The sequence below is a fragment of the Balaenoptera physalus genome (genome assembly GCF_965194825.1).
Source record: "Balaenoptera physalus genome assembly, chromosome: 2".
Taxonomy (NCBI): Eukaryota; Metazoa; Chordata; class Mammalia; order Artiodactyla; family Balaenopteridae; genus Balaenoptera; species Balaenoptera physalus.
In genome coordinates this window covers 116,336,036-116,356,438 of record NC_138883.1, presented here as the reverse complement: position 1 = coordinate 116,356,438, position 20,403 = coordinate 116,336,036, and the positions used below count along the sequence as shown (strand labels likewise).

At 36.5% G+C, this 20,403-nt stretch overlaps 1 protein-coding gene across 13 annotated transcripts in view; it reads left to right on the top strand.

The window, feature by feature from the left end:
* MYO9A (myosin IXA) overlaps positions 1-20,403 on the top strand; it is a 285,101-nt gene that overhangs the window by 28,856 nt on the left and 235,842 nt on the right. Inside the window, exon 2 of one of the 13 annotated variants that reach the window (XM_082443567.1) lies at positions 19,764-19,878. The exons of 11 other annotated variants lie outside the window; for them this stretch is intronic. The gene's annotated coding sequence lies outside the window, so the exon portion shown is untranslated. Of the gene's footprint in view, positions 1-938; positions 19,879-20,403 lie in introns of those variants that run through there. One more of the 13 variants, XM_082443568.1, reaches the window with a different exon arrangement.

Sequence of the window (20,403 nt, the reverse complement as noted above, 5' to 3'; positions counted from 1 at the left end):
TGCTATACAGTAAGTTCTTACTACTTATCAGTTTTGTATATAGTAGTGTATATATGTCAATCCGGATCTCCCAATTTATCCCTCCCCTCCTTTTCCCCCTTGGTAACCATAAGTTTGTTTTCTACACCTGTGACTCTATTTTGTTTTGTAAATAAGTTTATTTGTACCATTTTTTTAGATTCCACATATAAGCGATGTCATATGATATTTGTCTTTCTCTGTCTGACTTAATTCACTCAGTATGACAATCTCTAGGTCCATCCATGTTGCTGCAAATGGCATTATTTCGTTCTTTTTTATGGTTGAGCAATACTCTATTGTATATATGTACCACATCTTCTTTATCCATTCCTCTGTTGATGGACATTTAGGTTGCTTCCATGTCCTGGCTATTGTAAATAGTGTATTCCAGCACCATTTGTTGAAAAGACTATCCTTTCTCCATTGAATTGCCTTGGCTTCTTTGTCAAAGATCTGTCGACTATATTTGTCTATTTCTGGGCTTTCTTTTGTGTTCCATTGATCTATTTGTCCATTCTTTTAGCAGTACCAACTGTCTTGATTACTGTAGCTTTATAGTAAGTCTTGAAGTCCTGTAGTTTGATTCTCCAACCTTGTTTTTCTCCTTCAATATTATGTTGGCTCTTCTGGGTCTTTTGCTTTCCATTTAAACTTTATAATCAGTATGTCGATATCCACAAAATAACTTGCTGGGATTTTGATTGAGATTGTGTTGAATCTATAGATTAATCTGGGGAAGGTTTGCTTCTTAATAATATTGAGTTTTCCTTTTCTTGAACATGGTATAGCTCTATGTTTATTGAGATTGTCTTTAATTTATTTGAGCAAAGTTTCATAGTTTTCATTTTAGAGGTCTTTCACATCTTTTTGCTAACTTCATTGCTAAGTGTTTGTTGTTTTTTGATTCTGTTGTAAATGGTATTTTTTAATTTCATTTTTCCAATTATGTTGTATTAGTAGTTAGAATTTACTTGATTTGTATATATTGACTTTGTGTCATTTGAATGGTAAATTAAATTGGATTCTCTGTGTATGGTCATGTTATCTGAGAATAAAGATAGTTTTACTTCCTTCTCAATCTTTATGCCTTCAGTTCTTTTTCTTGCTTCATGGCACTGGCTACTACCTCCAGTGCAGCATTGAATAGAAGTGGTGAAAGTGGACATACCTTTTTTGTTCCCAATATTTTCTGGTACTCTTCATTTTTTCCTGCAGATCCAGACTTCCATTTGAGATTATTTTCTTCTGAGTCTGAAGAAATTCCTTTAGTGTTTCTTGTATATCTGCTGGTAATGAGTTCTTTCAGCTTTTGTTTGTCTGAAAATATCTTTATTTTAACCTTCATCTTTAAAGGATATTTCTTGCAAGGTTTAGAATTCTAGGTTGACAGTTTTTTTTTTTTCCTTCAGCAGTTGAAATACATTATCTGTTACCTTCTAGCTTTTATTGTTTTTGGTGAAAAGTCAGCTGTCATTCTTGTTGTTAACCTGAATGTAAATTGTCCTTTCTTTGGATACTTTTAAGATTTTTTCTTTATTTTTGATTTTTTTAAAGGTTTCTTTTAATTAATTAATTTATTTATTTATTTATTTTGGCTGCGCTGGGTCTTAGTTGCAGCACGAGAGATCTTCTGGTTGCAGCATGCAGACTTATTAGTTGTGGCATGCGGGCTTCTTAGTTGTGGCATGCATGTAGGATCTAGTTCCCCGACTAGTTCCCTGGGCATTGAACCCAGGCCCCCTGCATTGGGAGTGTGGAGTCCTACCCACTGGACCACCAGGGAGGTCCCTATTTTTGCTTTTAAGCAGTTTTACTATGATGTACCTAAGTGCAATTTTCTTTGTATTTATTTTGTTTGGGGTTTGCTGAGTTTTTTGGACCTGTGGACTTATTTTTACATCATTTTGAAACAATTCTGCCATTTTCTTTTCAAATATGTCTTCTACCCCATTCTCTTTTTCATCTCTTTCCAGACTGTTTGATATTACTTAACAGATATCTGACTCTAATCCTGTACTTTTTTGTTTAATTCTTTTTTCTCTATGCTTTAGTTTGGATAATTTCTATTGATTTCTTGCATTCAGTGGTCTTTTCTATATCTTGTTTATTTTTAAGCCTATTCAGTGAACTTTTTGTTTCAGATATTGAATTTTTTTTTTTAGTTTGAAAATTTCCATTTGGCTCTTTTTTTTTTCCCAGTGTTTTCATTTCTCCGCCAAAATATATTAAATCCATATTTTTCTCAAACATGTATTTATAAGATTTATTTTAAAGTCTTTGCTAACTCCCACATCTGGGTCATGTGTGGGTTTGTTTTGAATTTTTTCTCTTGCCTGTTGGTCACATTTTCATGATTCTTTGAATATCCATTAATTTTTATTGCATGTGAATATTATATATAAAAAGAACAGTTAGAATGAAGTTTATAACTGCTTCCTCCTGGAAAAAGGCATGCTAACTCCTCAGATAGACCAAAAGGGTTAAGGGCTAATGTCTTCATTCTGACATAGAATTGAATTATAACTGGGCTGGATTATAGTTAATTTTGGTTTCCAGTGTTTTGAGGATGGATTCAATCTCCACCCTACAACAGAGCTTGGAATTTAAGTACGGCTAGATTCTAGAGATCTCTTTATAGCCCTGCACTTGGCTTACCACTCTCCAGAAGATCCCACTCTGCCCTCCTGGTCTACCCCTAAGCTTATGCATGCTGCTCCATACTCTCTGAAACCTTCCTGGGGAAGAATTTTTAGGTTGTGTTGATTTGTTCTGCTTGTGGGACTTCTCTGGATTTTAGTCCATCATATTGGTTGATAGGGTTGTTTGCCCCTTTGCTCCCCATGGCATTAGAGTTGAAACTGGTCACTTGTTTCTTTACCTAAAAATGGCTTGTCCCTCTATGGATTTGAGTTTTTTTAGACTTCTTTGTGTTCTCAGCTTTCTGATGGGTTTAAAAAATTAATTTTGTCCAACTTTTAGTAGTTTGTCCAGATTTTTTCCTTTAATTTATGGTGGGGATGACTCTCTCTTATGACCTTATATATTCTGACTAGAAGAGGAAGCCTCAGCATGATGTTATTTTATTAGTTGAGTTAAAAATTCGTTAGAATTTTATTAGTTTCTTCATTTGCACAGTTTGAAAAAGTGGTGTTCTATTAATTCCTTAGTAGCATCGACAAATTTGCTGGCATGACTTAAGCTTTGCCTTTCCTTTTTGTTTCCATTGAAGATGATATAAACTATATGGAGCATGTTTATTTTTTATTATAATTGGACAGGAATGGCTAATCAAATCTAACTTTCCATCAGTTCATTTTTTTTCTGGATTTCAGCTTTTATAAGTGTTATGAGGATAAATTTTTGTTTATGTCTGTTTTTGTGCTACAAAGGCAGAGTTGAGTATTTGGGAAAGAGACCTTATGACCTGCAAAGTTTAACATATTTACTGTCTATCCGTTTATGCAAAAAGTTTGTGAACCCCTGCCATGATTAAATGGCAGTGAATAATACTGCCAATTAAATAGCTTGTCCCAGGTCACACAGCTACTTTGCATTAGCTGTCTTTAACTCTCCAGGGAGCTTTTCCTATAAAATCATTGCCATGGTGAACCATTGCTAAACAGTTAATCCCAGCTATAGTTTATGTATTTGTTTATTTCAAAGTGTAGCTCTTCCTAATCTAAATTTCTTCTTTCAGTTCTTCTGAGATTGTCACTGATATTTTAATTTAGATTCCCTTAAGATGTATATTTCAAAACACTAGGTTGGCTCTGTGGAATAAATTTACTAGAGCAGGGGGTATGCCTAGATCTAATGGCTGTTGCCAAATGCATTACTTGGTTATGATTTTTCGATGTTCCATAAACCCTGATAATTGCAGTGGTCAGTTGGTTGAGTCAGGTACACTTTCTGATTCATCCTAGTTACAGGAGCCACTTAAATGACTTTAAAGTATCTGAGGCAAATGTTGCAAGTTGTTGATCTGTTATAGGTCTTATGGTCTTTAGAGGTAAATGCTGATTTAATGCAGGGTCATACCCAACAGGTGGTTAGCAGTGGTTTAGCTTTAACTCCTGGGAATAAGTGGTTCCTGTATATCCACAATGTCTTAAAAATTCATATTATTAGAGGATGATACTATAAAAATAGGTTACTAACCATGAATGATTTATAATAGGAAAGATAAGATGCCTGCTTTAGGTAACAGGTATGTATTGGGATGCTCAATAATAATAATAATACCTGCCAAAACTTATATGCTGTTATTATGTTCCAGATATTGTTTTAAATTCTTTTCATATGTTAACTTATTTATCTGTCACACTAACCCTATGAGGAAATTGAGGTACATTCCCAGACTCAACCAGCTACAATCATGAATCAAACACAGAAATGGTCACAAATGATTTCTGTGGTTTCATATCCATAGGTCATTTCTCTTATCTTTATCTGACTTCATGTGCTGCTTCTTGAAGTACTTCTCTTTTCATGACCCTTCATTTGTCTGGTGGTTTTCCTCTACTTAGATGTATCATCTAGAGCAGGCTGTTTATCCTCTGTTCTTCAGTTTCCTCATTTGAAGATGGAGATAATAGGGCTTACCTTCACAAAGTTGTTCTAAGATTTAATGACTCAAATGAATAGTTTGGCACATAATACGTATTCTAAGGGTTAACCATTATTACTATTATTACTACTACTGTTACTACTCTGTGTTTTTAAGTTATTAGCTGCTCTGTTTTTGACTCTCATTTTTTCTCTGCTGGACCACTAAACATTGGTGACCAAAGGGCTTGGTCATAGTTCTTTTTCTCTATCTGCAGTCTGTGTGTGTGAGTTCATCTAGTCTGGTTGCTTCAGATGCCATCCATATGCTAATAAGTACCAGATCTCTAGTCCTATTCTCATCTCTTTTACAGACTTGTATATCCAATTGCTTACATGATATTTCCACTTGCCTATCCTCTAGGTATTTTAGAGTTAATATGGCCAAAGACAATCTAAGCCATATTCCCCCCTCCCTCCCAAACAACAACAAAACAGCATCAACAGATGAATGTAAACAAACCTGTTCTACTCCCTTTTCCCCATTTTAGTAGATAGAATCACTGTTTACCTGGTTACTTTCAGTCAGATAAACCAGGGTGTTGTCTTTGTTCCCACATCTAATCCATCAGTCAGTCCAGAATGCATACCCAATCTGTCTGCGTCTTTCTATCTCCATTGCTACTACTCTATCCATCAACCATTATCTTTTGCCTGGACTACTACGACAACCTCCTAACTGGTCTCCCTGCTTCTGCCCCTTCCTCCCTCTCTCCTCTAATCCACTTTCTTTCAAGCAAGTGGAATAATCTTTTAAAAACATAAATCAGGTTGTATCATTCCCTGTGTATAAAAACAAAATAAAACAATACAATACCCTAGGCTTTCTATTATGTTTAGAATAAAATCCCAGACTGCAAGGTACTATACAATCTAGTCCCTTTCTACCTCTGACCTCATCTCTGATCATTTTCCTCTTTGAATACTTTACTTCAGCCATACTAAGCTCTTTTCTGTTCCTCAGCCATGCCAAGTTTGTTTCTGATTTTGCACTACCTATTCTTCTTAGCTTGGAGTATTTCTCCCATATGTTAGAATAGTTGGCTCCTTCATTGTCCTATAGGCTTCTTACCACCTCCCAGAAGCTCCCTGAGTGCTACTGATAACTAAAATAGCACACTCAAGCCCTCTAGTATAATGATAGACAAACTACTGCCCACAGGCCAAATCCGGCAGGTGGCCTGTTTTTGTATTGTCTGAAAGCTAAAAATGGTTTTTACATTTCTGAACCTTTAAAAGAGTGAAAGGAAACCCACAAAAAACCTGAGTATGTGACAAAGGCTATATGTGATCCACAAAGCATAAAATATTTACTATCTGGCCCTTCACAGGAAAAGAACTTCTAGCTATAAAAAATTACTTTGTTCATTTGTTTCCTTGGTAATTTTTTTTTTTTGTTCTCAGAGTGCTTAATTGTTGAAGAGTTTTGGCAAGTTGGCTAAGTTGTCTGGAAAGAAGGAATTGAGCAACAGTACTTAATAAAAGGAACATTAAAATCATTGTTAAAAGGATAGAAAAGTAGGACAGATAAAAAATATAGTAGGGACAAAGACTAAAGAGTCTGTGGACTTCTTTCAAAGTGGACAAGAAGAGATAGTCTGTTCAAAGGATCTACTGCTTCTGAAAGCCCCTCAGAATATGGAGGACTCAAATCTGAGTTTAAAGTATACCTGTGAAACTATTCAGGTACTTGAGAGTACGCACATCTGAAAGGCCACTAAGTACCTGGAGGATATCATATTACAAAACGATGTGTTCCATAGACAAAGTATAGTAGAGTTGAAAGATTCCAAGGCCAAAATAAGTGCTGAATTCTGGTTGCACAAACTTAAGCATGTGGAAAGTGATGCTGAGTCTCAGTATTTTGATGTGTATTTTATAATGATTGAGTATATCTTCTCAACAAGACCTCCAAAATATGCAGACATCTATGGAGCTCCTAAGTGGATCAACCTGTAGATGAACTTCCCTAGTATCTGATTCTCATTGAAAGTCAAAGGGAGAGGTGCTCAAATGAAGGATATCTTGAAAGAAATAAAAATTTGTAAATATGTAAATTAAGAAAAAGACAGAGTCTCTCTTTGTTTTGCTTATTCCCATATTTACTGCTGGCTGTAAGTAATATATGTTTCTACTCTTTATTACATTCTTTTCCTACTCTCCTGTCTACTTCAACAGCTGGATAGTGGTTTTATCACAAATTATATAATTGCTTATGAACCTCTATAATATTATTGATTCTGTTGATGGGGGCATCATGAGGTACAGCCCTTTGTTTCACGTATTTATTGAACAAACATTTTTTGAGTTTCTACTAGGTACTAAACGTTGTGTAGCAGAAAGACAAAGAAATACTGTGCCCTTAACAAGCCTATAGAGTAGTAGGGGAGAGTACCAAATATGAACTGAGCAATTAGATATACCATTTGGAGTTCATTTGGCAAGGCTAAGCTCAAACAGCACTATTGCAAAGAAGCCTTCCTTAGGACCCCAGTCCCTATGCCAGAGAAAACCTAATGCTGAAACTTGATCTCTGTTCTCTAAAAGCTTATGATTTCATAGAGGAAATATGATATGTCCCTTATCAACTATAATATAAGGCAGTTTATGACAGGCAAAGTAGCATAGTAGTTAAGAACCCAAATTCTATGGCTAGACCACTGAGGTCTAAATCTTGGCTCTGCCATTTACTAACCTATAACCTTAGACAAGTGGCAACCTCCATGTGCTTCAATTTCTTGATTTGTAAAACAGGGATAATAATAGTATACATTTAATTAGGATTGTTATGAGGATTAAGTGATTTAAGCACATAGTAAATGCTATGTGAGTGTTTATTGCTATTATTATTAATTATTATCATGTTTCTTATTTGTGCTAAGTTTCTAAGCAAATTGTTTGAGAAATTGGGGCCTGGCTTCTAACTCCAGATCATCCATGTACTGGTTATATTATCTTGGGAACATCACATAACCTCTCTGGAATTGGTTTCTTCATCTGTAAACAAGGATAATAGCATACATTTCTTATTAAATGAGGTAATACATATAAAACACACAGCACAGTGTCTAACTATATATTCTCAATAAAGAGGAGATATTTTTCTTAAAACTGTGAATGAAATAAAGGAAATGTTACGGAATTTCACTTCAGAGAAGCGAAGAACTGTTGAGATGTATAACACATTCCTGAGCTCATAGGAGTCACTAAATGCATGTTCACTTAATACGTTTATTTAGAGAATGGGAGCCTAGGGAGAACGCTGTTTGAAATACAGGTTTCTTTCCATGAGGACCATGGAAAGATGATTTGATAATCTTGTAGGCAAGTATCATTGACCTAGTAAAAGGAAACTTCAACATAAATGACCTAGAAAAAGTCACTTATAGTTTTCTTTTCTATATACAAATAGGATTTTTGTGTTTTCATTAAGGATTCTAAAAAATTGTAGGATTCTTAGTTATTCTGTCAAACTATGCATTGTTTTGTAACTATGAGTAACTTTGAGGGAGTTTCTATAGAGTAGAAAATTTGCTGAGTAAAACAATATACGTTTTTTATAGCCTTAAAAGATTTTTATTGGAATGAATAAACATTTAGAAGTTTTGAAATTTTATTAATTAAATATATAAAGCACAGGAGCTTCATAAGTAAGTACTCCATCCGTATTATGTTGGTGTATTAAGAAAAAAATGTAATTTTACAAAGAATGGAAATTTATCTTATAGAGGGAGAGATTTTAAGTTGTTTAAGATTCATGTTTTGGTTATAGTCTAGTCTTCACGTGGTGTCCCTGTAGAATGGCAAAAGGTCCATTATTTTGAAACTCTTAAAATACAGTTAACCCTTGAATAACATGGGGCTTAGGGGTGCTGACCCTCTGTGCAGTTGAAAATTCGTGTCCTAGGGTATAGTTCACCCTCCATATCTGTGATTCCTCCATATCTGTGGTTCCACTTCTGTGGATTCAACCAACTTTGGGTCATATAGTACTGTAGCATTTACTATTGAAAAAAAGTCTGCATGTAAATGGATCTGCACAGTTCAAACCTGTGTTTTTCAACATCAAGTGTAATGTAACATTTAAAAAATCTTTGGGAACCACAAGAGATGCCCAATTGCTGAAACAATCTTGAGAAAAAAGAATAAATCTGGAGTTATCACGTGCCCAGACTTCAGACTATATTACAAAGCTACAGTAATCAAAACAACATGGTACTGGCACAGAAACAGACTCATAGATCAGTGGAACAGAATAGAGAGCCCAGAAATAAACCCACACACTATGGTCAATTAATCTACGACAAAGGAGCCAAGAATATATACAATGGAGAAAAGACAGACTCTTCGATAAGTGGTGCTGGGAAAGCAGGGCAGCTACATGTAAAAGAATGAAATTAGAACATTTCCTTACACCATATACAAAAATGAACTCAAAATGGGTTGAAGACCTGAATGTAAGACCTGAAACCATGAAACTCCTAAAAGAGAACATAAGCAGAACACTCTTTGACATGAATCATAGCAATATTGTTTTGGATTTGTCACCTAAGGCAAAAGAAACAAAAGCAAAAACAAACAAATGGGACCTAATTAAACTTAAAAGCTTTTGCATAGCAAAGGAAATCATTGATAAAATGAAAAGACAACCTACTGAATGGGACAAAATGTTTGCAGATGATATGACTGATGAGGGGTTAATAACCAAAGTATATAAACAGTTCATATAACTCAATACCAAAAAAACAAACAACTTGATTAAAAAATGGGGAGAAGACCTGAATAGACATTTTTCCAAAGAAGATATACAGATGTCCAAGAGGCAAATGAAAAAATGCTCAACATTGCTAATCATTAGAGAAATGCAAATCAAAACCACAATGAGATATGTATAACTGATTCACTTTGCTGTACAGCAGAAACTAATACAACATTGTAAAGCAAATATACTCCAATAAAAATTAATTTAAAAATTAAAGAAAAGACAATGAGGTGCCACCTCCTACCTGTGAAAATAACTATCATCAAAAAGTCTATAGGACTTCCCTGGTGGCGCAGTGGTTAAGAATCCACCTGCCAATGCAGAGGACACAGGTTTGAGCCCTGGTCTGGGAAGATCCCACATGCCATGGCGCAACTAAGCCCGTGCGCCACAACTACTGAGCCTGTGTCCCGGAGTCCGCGAGCCACAACTACTGAGCCTGTGTGCCACAGCTACTGAAGCCCGCATGCCTAGAGCCTGTGCACCACAACAAGAGAAACAACCGCAACGAGAAGCCCGCGCACCCCAAGGAAGAGTAGTCCCCACTCACCGCAACTAGAGAAAGCCTGCACACAGCAATGAAGACCCAACGCAGCCAAAATAATAATAATAATAATAAAGTCTGTAAATGTTGGCAAGGATGTGCAGTAAAGGGAACCCTAGTGCACTGTGGTGGGATTGTAAATTGGTGCAGCCACTTTGGAAAACAGTATGGAGGATCCTCAAAAAACTAAAAAAAAAAACTGCCTTATGATCCAGCAGTTTCACTCCTCGGTATATATACAAAGAAAATGAAAACACTAATTTGAAAAGATACATGCATCCCAATGTTCATAGCAGTATTATTTACAATAGCCAAGTTGTGGAAGCAACCTAAGTGTCTGTCAACAGATGAATGGCTAAAGAAGATGTGGTTTATATATACGATGGAATATTAGTCATGAAAGAGAATGAAATGCTGGCGTTAGCAACAGTGTGGATGGACCTAGAGGGTATTATGTTTAGTGAAATAAGTCAGACAGAGAAAGACAGTACTTTATGTTATCACTTATATGTGGGATCTAAAAAATAAAACAAATGGATGTATATAACAAAACAGGAACAGACTCACAGATATAGAGAACTTCTAGCGGTTACCATGGTGGATGGGAGGAAGATAGAGGTATGGGATTAAGAGATACAAACTACTGTGTATAAAATAAATAAACATTGGGACTTCCCTGGAGGTCCAGTGGTTAAGAACCTGCACTTCCAATGCAGGGGCACGGGTTTGATCCCTGGCCAGGGGGAGCTAAGATCCTGCATGCTGTGTGGTGGGGCAAAATAAATAAAATAAGCGACAAGGATACAGCACAGGGACATATAGCTATTATTATATAATAATTTTCACTATAAAAATGTTGAATCACTATGTTATATGCCTGAAGCTAATATAATATTTTAAATCAACTATACTTCAATAAAAAAAAATCTTTGGAATAATATTTAGATGCTAATTTTCCACTTCCTCAAGGTATTTAGAGATTATGGTAAGTGTAATTTTGAGACATTATTAACTCATCAGTAATAACTGCAATATCAGACTGATATTACATGGAATACCATTTTAACTTCAAATAATCAATCTCATTAGTTATGCTAAAGTTTTTCCTCTTTTTTTTTAAAAATTTTATTTATTTTTGGCTGTGTTGGGTCTTCGTTGCCGCGCACGGGCTTTCTCTAGTTCCAGTAAGCGGGGGCTACTCTTCGTTGCGGTGCGTGGGATTGTCATTGTGGTGGTTTCTCTTGTTGAGGAGCATGGGCTCTAGGCATGCAGGCTTCAGTAGTTGTGGCACGTGGGCTTAGTAGTTGTGGCTTGCCGGCTCTAGAGTGCAGGCTCAGTAGTTGTGGTGCGTGGGCTTAGTTGCTCCGCGGCATCTGGGATCTTCACGGACCAGGGCTCAAACCCATGTCCCCTGCGTTGGCAGGCAGATTCTTAATCACTGCACCACCAGGGAAGTCCCTTTCCTCTTTTTTTATTGAGATGTAACATATAGCAAGTGCACAAATATTCAGTGATCACAGTTTAAAAATTATATGTATATTCCTGCTTATGTACCATCTAAATCAAGATATAGAATGTTTATAAAACTCCATAAGGCTTGTTTTCGTGCCCTGCCTCCTAAACTCCTTCTCCCCTAAAGAGAATCATGCTTCTGAAGTTTATAACCATAGATTTATTTTGTCTGTTTGTGAACTTCATATAAATGGCATAATTTAGTATGTATCTTTTAGTATCTGGCTTTTTTTTCACTCAACGTTATGTCTGTGAGTTCACGTTATATCAGCAATTTGTTCTTTTTTAATGCTGTATTGTATTCCATTTATTTTATTGTTGATGAACATTTTGATTGTTTTCATTTGGGGGGCTATTTTATGAATGAAGTGGCAATGAACATTCTTGTACAGATCTTTTAGTGGACATAATCCACTTTGATGACGTTTGGAGTATTCCATTGTGATTTTGATTTGCATTTCTCTGATGACTAATGATACTGTATTAGTCAACTATTACTGCTTAATAAACAACCTGAAAATTGCCAGTGATGTACAACAGTAAGTATTTATTTGTTGGTCATGATTTTGTGGGTCAGCTGGGATAGCTTTGCCCTGTGTATCCCATCTTCTTACTGGGACTAGTAGGCTAGTTGAGGCATGTTCTCGTGGTGGTACAAAGGGCAAGAAGGCTCATCTAGCTTACCACACGTATTTCAAGACTTCGTTTATATCATGTCTGTTGACGTCCCACTCTAAATTGTCATGTGTCTTAGCCTAAATTCAGGGGATGGGGAGGTATACTTCTCCAGAGGACAGTGAAGGTAGGTAGTGAATATTTTTGAACAATATTTTTTTCAAAAAATATTGATATTTTGAACAATAATCTAATCTACCACAGATGTTGAGTTCTTTATTGGCCATTTGGATATTTTCATAAGAGCCACTCTTCTATATATATTGTTGCTGGCCATGCTTACTGTATCAGCAACATTGATTACCTCCTTAGGAAAGGACTTTGATTACTTGCTCATTTTTAAAGCCACACCTGTCAAATTGTTGTTGAAAATAGCTCTCAAAGAAGTCAAAGTGGTGTATATACATGAAAACAGATGAGAAAGTCAGTAGGAAAAAGCTACAGTGAAGTTTAATAAAATAACTACCTTAAGCATTAAAGATGATTGGTAAAATACGTGGATTAATATGGATTTGAATTCGTTTATTCCTTTCACAAATATATTTTTGAGTTGTGGATACCTATGATGAAAAAGGCAAGTCTTCTCCCTTTAATGGGGAAATCAGACAGTAAACAAAAATACAAATAAATAATACAATTCTAGGTAGTGCATCAAGTCCTCTGATTAAAAATAAATCAGGGCAAGGACAATAGAGTGGGGAAAGAGGGTTATTTTAGATAAGGTAGTAAAGAAAAGCCTCTCTGAGGAGCTGGCATTTGAGCAGAGACCTCAGTGATATGAAAGAAGGTCCAGGCAGAGAGAACAAGAAGGAAGCGTTAGAGGTCCTGAAGCAGGTATAAGCTTAAACACAGGAAAAAGACCAGTGAGGCTAGATTGAAGTGGAGTGAGGGAAAGATAGAAGTTTCAATTTTATTTAATTGTGTTATGGAGAGTCATTCAAGGTTTTGAATAGGAGAGTGGCAAGATCTGATTTACCTTTAAAAAGGGTGACTACTGCCTGTTCTGTTGTGTATAAAACAGACTGTAGTGGAGCAATCATAGAAGCAAGGATGTCACACTTTAAGTAACTCAGATGAGAGAATGATAATGGGCTTGAACTAGGTGATAGAGATAGAAATGGTAAAAACTGGTTAGATTCAGGATATATTTGAAAGGCAGACCAATAGTAATTATTGATGGATTGAATCTAAGAGGGATTTCCTTACAGAATTCCTTATAGGGAAGGGGTTGGAAAAATTTAAAGGTAAGGCATTAGTTAGGGTAGGCTAACTACTGTAACTAAACAACCTCCAAATATCTGTGGCTCTATGCAATAACATTTTATTTATAATTTACTTCACAATCCAATATAGGTGAATGGGGTTGGGGTGATGGTGGGTACTCTTTTCCATGTGGTCATGGGGAACCCGGGGTCCTTCCATCTATTGGCTCTGTGTCCCTTAGGATCTTAGAGCTTTTTCCTGGATCCTTTCCAGACAAGGAAAGGCAGACCTTTTTTTTAGGGGCTTTTATTGGCTCAGCTTGGAGGGGATGTACATTACCCCTGCCCACATATCATTGGCATGGGACTTGATCACATGGTCACATGTAACTAACTGCAAGGAAGGTTGGGAAATAAAGTCTAGCTGAGTGCCCAGGAAGAGGAAGAAATGGGTTTGTAAAAAGAGTATTTGGGGACCTTTGGAAGAAAAAATCATTACAAAACACATAGTTTGCATAGTTTAAAAATACAAGTATTTGCATATCTAAATAAGTTACATGTATGTTTATATACATACATACCTAATTTTATGGCACTTTGCTTTATTGTGCTTCACAGATACTGAATGTTTTACAAATTGAAGTGGCCACTCCATTCAAGCAAGTTTATTGGCACCGTTTTTCCAACAGCGTGTGCTCACTTTGTGTCTCTGAGTCACATTTTGGTAATTCTCTCAATATTTCAAACTTTCATTATTACTGTATTTGTTATGGTGCTCTGCGATCAGTGACCTTTGATGTCACTATTGTAATTGTTTTGGGGTGCCACAACCACGCCCACACAAGACTATGAACTAATCGGCATATGTTGTATGTGTTCTGGCTGCTTCACCGACTGGACATTCCCCCCGTCTCTTTTCCTCTCCTCAGGCCTCCTGATTCCCTGAGATATAAAAATATTGAAATTACGCCAATTAAATAACCCTACAGTAGCTTCTAAGTGTTCAAGTGAAAGGCAGGGTCGCATGTCTCTCACTTTAAATCAAGAGCTAGAAATGACTAAGCTAAGCGAGGAAGGCATGTCGAAAAGCTGAGCTAGGCTGAAAGCTAAGCCTCTTGTGCCAGTTAGCCAAGTTGCGATTGCAAAGGAAAAGTTCTTGAAGGAAATTAAAAGTGCTACTCCAGTAAACATCACGAATAAGAAAGCAAAATAGCCTTATTGCTGAAATGGAGAAAGTTTTAGTGGTATGGATAGAAGATCAAACCAGTTACAGTTCCTTTAAGCCAAAGGCCAATCCAGAGCAAGGCCCTAACTCTCTTCAATTCTATGAAGGCTAAGAGAGGTGAGGAAGCAGCAGAAGAAAAGTTTGAAGCTAGCAGAGGTTGGTTCATGAGGTTTAAGAAAAGAAGCTGTCTCCATAACATAAAAGTGCAAGGCAAAGCAGCAAGTGCTCATACAGAATTTGCACCAAGTTATCCAGAAAATCTAGCTAAGGTAATTAATGAAGGTCGCTGTGCTAGACAACAGATTTTCAATGTAGATGAAATAGCCTTCTATTGGAAGAAGATGCCATCTAGAACTTTCATAGCTAGAGAGGAGAAGTCAATGCCTGTTTTCAAAGGACAGGCTGACTCTCGTTAAGGGTTAATGCAGCTGGTGACTTGAAGTTGAAGCCCAGTGCTTATTTACCATTCCAGAAATCCTGGGGCCTTTGAGAATTATGCTGTAACTACTCTGCCTGTTCTCTAAAATGGAACAACAAAGGCTGGATGCTGTCACATCTGTTTATAACATGGTTTACTGAATATTTTAAGCCCACTGTTGAGACCTGCTCAGAAAAAAAGATTCTTTTCAAAATATTACTGCTCACTGACAATGCACCTGGTCATCTAAGAGCTCTGATAGGGATGTATGAGATTAATGTTGTTTTCGTGCCCCCTACACAACATCCATTCTGCAGATCAAGGTGTAATTGTGACTTTCGAGTCTTATTATTTAAGAACAGCATTTCATAAGGCTCTAGCTGTCATAGACAGTGATTTCCTCTGATGGTTCTGGGAAAAGTCATTTGAAAACCTTCTGGAAATGATTCAGCATTCTAGATGCTATTGAGACCATTTGTGATTCATGAGAAGATGTCAACACAGAAGTTTGGAAGAATCAGATTCCAACCCTCATGGATGACTGAGGGGTTCAGCACTTCAACAGAGGAAGTAATTGCAGATGTGGTAGAAATAGCAAGAGAATTAGAAGTGGAATCTGAAGATGTGACTGAATTGCTGCAATTTCATGGTAAAGCTTAATTGGCTGAGGAGTTGTTTCTTATGGATGAGCAAAAAGAAAGTGGTTTCTTGAGGTGGAATCTACTCCTGGTGAAGATGCTGTGAAGATTATTGAAATGACAACAGAGGATTCAGAATATTACATAAACTTAGTTGATAGAGCAGAGGCAGGATTTGAGAGGATTGACTCCAATTTTGAAAGAAGTTCTGTGGGTAAAATGCTATCAAACAGCATTGCATGCTTCAGAGAAATCGTTCATGAAAGGAAGTCAATCGATGCAGCAATCTTCATTGTTGTCTTATTTTAAGAAGTTGCCATAGTCACCCCAACCTTCAGAAACTACCACTGTGATCGATCAGCAGCCATCAGCATTGAGGGAAGACCCTCCACCAGCAAAAAAATTACAACTCGCTGAAAGCTTCAGTGATGGTTAGCACTTTTTTTTTAGCAATAAAGTAGTTTTTAATTGAGGTCTGTACATTTTTTAGACATAATGCTATTGCACACTTAATAGACTATAGTATAGCGTAAACATAACTTTTATAGCAACGGGAAACCAAAAAAATCTTTGTGACTTGCTTTATTGTGATATTCACTTTATTGTGGTGGTCTGGAACCGAAAACTGCAATATCGCCAAGGTGTGTCTGTATGTGATTATACATTAGTATGGTAATAAATATATTTATTTGTAGAACATTTCAGTTGTAAGTACTAAAAAATGAAGAAACATGAATATTAGCTCTTGAGTACCACTTTCCCGGCGTCATTTTTCTAAAATAAGTTCAAAATGTTTAATAGCTCTCTCACCATGAAATTTATAGCAGTACACAAGTCAGTAATGTTTTCTCAAATGGACCCTACCTTGATAGTAGAATGTTCTTCTTTCAAAATGTACTGGTGAGGCTTTTGCTTTGAATGAAGCTGTAACAAAGCTGGATTTTTATTTTTCAGATATACGTTTGCCTGATTCTGTCCTTCCAATTCTCTTGTCACTGAGTGATAATATACGATCCTGCTTGCTAACATTCATAAATAGATCCCTATGATAGAGCAAGTATAAAGAGAAAGGACACTTCTTTTTTCTTCTTGAAAAATAACTTTGAGAACTTGATAAAAAAGTAAAAGCAACAATGCATATATATATATATATATATATCTTTTTAATTAATTAATTTTTGGCCATGTTGGGTCTTCGTTTCTGTGCGAGGGCTTTCTCTAGTTGCGGCAAGCGGGGGCCACTCTTCATCGCGGTGCGCGGGCCTCTCACTATTGCGGCCTCTCTTGTTGCGGAGCACAGGCTCCAGACGCGCAGGCTCAGTAGCTGTGGCTCACGGGCCTAGTTGCTCTGCGGCATGTGGGATCTTCCCAGACCAGGGCTCGAACCCGTGTCCCCTGCATTAGCAGGCAGATTCTCAACCACTGCGCCACCAGGGAAGCCCGACAATGCATATTTTTTGAAAATTAAGGTTTATTACACAAAGACAGAACACTGAATTAAAAATCTTTAGTTATTTCTTTTTATCTTTTTTTACTGAACTTCTGATTTAAAGGACGCTGTATTCCGAACTCTGTTTCCTTCACCATAGGTTTCCTCTATAATTAGTCTCTTCTAACTCAGTCCAGTGAATGTCGTCATAAGCTAGCCTATTCTGAACCACACCCTACTGACCACAGCAACTGTCTCACCACATTGTTTTTCTCTGTTAGCATATACTTTTGAAATAACTACTTTGGGATAGGCCATAAAAAGAATATTAAATAATTTTCTTTATGAAAAATATAGCAATATCTGATGCTATATAAGTGCCAGTAATTCCTAATATGCATAGTTTTATTTTTAAAATTAGTCATTTATCCCCACATCATTATTGAGTAATCCATTTTTCTCTGCTGATTTGAAATATTTATCATCAATTTTATAGATTTTTTTTTTTTTTTGCTCTTTAAGCCTTAATTTTCTATTTTGAAAGGTAATAGTTTGTTTCCTGTCTCAGAGAATTGCTGTTCAACTCAAATGAAGTAATGCATGTCAAACTTAATTTTGGTGAACACTATAAAAGGAAAATTTGACGATTTCCCCAAAGCCTAATATTGTGGTTCATTTTTTATATATGTATACTTTTATATACAATTTTATAGTTTATGTTTTTTCATTTGACGTTATATTGTACATCCCTTGCCATATTTCTGCATGGTTGGCATTGCAAGGATCCTTCACTATCTAAATCTGTTTAATTCTTCAGTTTTGATAGTGGATTTGGATGCCCGGGGGCGGGGGTACTGCCTTATTTGAATTTATTTGGTTATGCAAGTGGATAGCAAATAGCGTGATAGTGAAGGAAGTATCCAAAAGCGTATTCAAATATATTTGGTTCCTGAGTTTAGATTGTGAGATTTTAGATATGAGGAATTTGTGTAACAAGGGATGCCTATATTATCAAAGGATATTATACTAAACCTGTTGTAGTGGGTTCTTTTGTTGACAGAGAACAGAAAAACCCAACTCAGAGTGGCTCAGGGAATAAAAAGGAATTGATTGGCACACTTAACAAGAGGTTCAGTGGTTGAATTTATCTGAGGCACAGCTGGATTCAGTGGCTCAGTGTTGATACGGTTTTGCTGTGTGTTGAGTTAGTTCATTACTTTTACTGCAGAGAGGCTTCTTCTATGCATTCAGAGAAGACGACTGCCGATAGCTCTAGATTTACATTTTTCTAGATTAGCAGCCCTAGTAGCGAAAAAAAAATGCTTCTTTCCTAATAGTTAACAGCAAATTTCCAGTAGGGAATCTCAGTAAGCAGCCACTGTCACTAGGGGGAATGGAATAAACTGATTGGCTGGGCCTGGGTCACAACTAAGTGGGGGGTGAGGTCAGTCCATTCAAACTGTGTCATATGACAAGGGAGGAGGAGTAGTTCTTCAAAGGAAAACACAGTACTTTCACCAGAAGAAGGTATAGATTACTTATGGGGCAGACTAAATCCGATAGATGTCCATATACCTATGCTATAGTGTGTCATACGTGACTCATTTTTTCCATCACCCTTTCTTTAGTTGAAATACTACAAGATGTTTTTTCTTTCAGCACCAAATTTGGCTTTTAGTTGGTATTGATGTACTATAGGTTAAAATTGGGTTGGGACTTCTCTGGTGGCGCAGTGGTTAAGACTCCACGCTCCCAATGCAGGGGGCCTGGGTTCGATCCCTGGTCAGGGACTAGATCCCACATGCATGCCTCAACTAAGGAGCCTGCAAGCTGCAACTAAGGAGCACACCTGCTGCAACTAAGGAGTACGCCTGCTGCAACCAAGACCCAGCACAACCAAATAAATAAAATAAAAAAATAAATATTAAAAAAAATTGGGCTCCTATAGCCTATCTAGTGATAAAGATCAGCTAACATGCACTTTTTTTTAAGTCTTTATATTGAATTTGTTAACAGTATTGCTTCTGTTTTACATTTTGGTATTTTGGCTGTGAGGCATGTGGGATCTTAGCTCCCCAGTCAGGGATCAAACCCCCACCCCCTGCTTTGGAAGGTGAAGTTTTAACCACTGGACCGCCAGGGAAGTCTCTAATAAGCACTCTTGTCACATCTTACCTGAAAAGCTGTTCCTCAACCCATCTTTTTTTTTTTTTTAATTCTTTCAGAAAAAGTGTTTTTTCTTTCTGTGAGAGTTACCTGTCTACCTTTGACCTAAATCTTACTTTGTCTTGCTTACAAAGAACCTTGGCTCATCAGACCTTCATTTTTTTAAGTTTTCAGTTCCTTTTTCTCTGCTTGATTCTATTTATAACCATAAAGGTGTGCTGCCAAGCCCCCTAACTAATAAACATTTCACTCATACTTCTTCTCCTTTCTTTTATAGCAGATATGAGCAACACCTGCTAGTCTACTTGCCAATCTGTCACTTCCTGTTTAACTTCTTATACTCCTTTTCTATTTTCTACTTTTCAGGGTCACCAGTGATATCCTAAGACCTTTGTCTCAGGTGTAAACCTAGTATTACAGTATGTAAGGGCTAAAAAGGGCCTTAGAGATATTTAACTCAACTTTCTTTTAACATTTTGCTTGAAGTTATTTTGATTATACCAAATTTCTTTTAGCTAGAATTTACATGGTATAGCTTCTTTTTTTTTTTTTTTTTTAACTTTCAGGTTCTGTATCCTCGTATTATACATGTGTGTCTATTGAAAACAGAACAGAGGTGGATTTTAAAAATCTGCTCTGACCATCTTTGTCTTTTAACTGGAGCATTCACGCTTAATACAGGTACTTATGTATTTAGTATGCTTTCCATTTGTTCCATCTGTTCTAAATGCCCCCTTGCCCTCTTTTATATTGATTATTTTTTATCATGCCGTATTTTCATTCTACTAGTTGTGAAGTTTTACTTTTTCCCTATTTTTTTTAGTGGTTATCCTAGAATAGGGGTTGGCAAATGTTTTCTTTTAAGGGCCACATAGTAGACATTTTTGGCTTTGTGGACTATATGGTCTCTGTCATAACTGCTCAGTTCTGCCACTGTAGTGCAAAAGCATCCATAGGTAATAGGAAACAGTATAAATTATAGAAGACTAGATGTTATCATCCAGATAGATGAGCACTGGGTTGAGACCAGAAACTGGGAGAATATTTTTATCTTTAAAGTGAGGTGTAGTGGAAGAGGAACTGTAAGAGTGATTCAGAAAAAGAATCAATCTATCAGGAAGATTACAAGAAAAAGAATTGTCATGTGAGGGCTATTTTAAGAATGAGAAGGTGGCCACATTAGTCAGATGCTACAGTGTGGTGTGT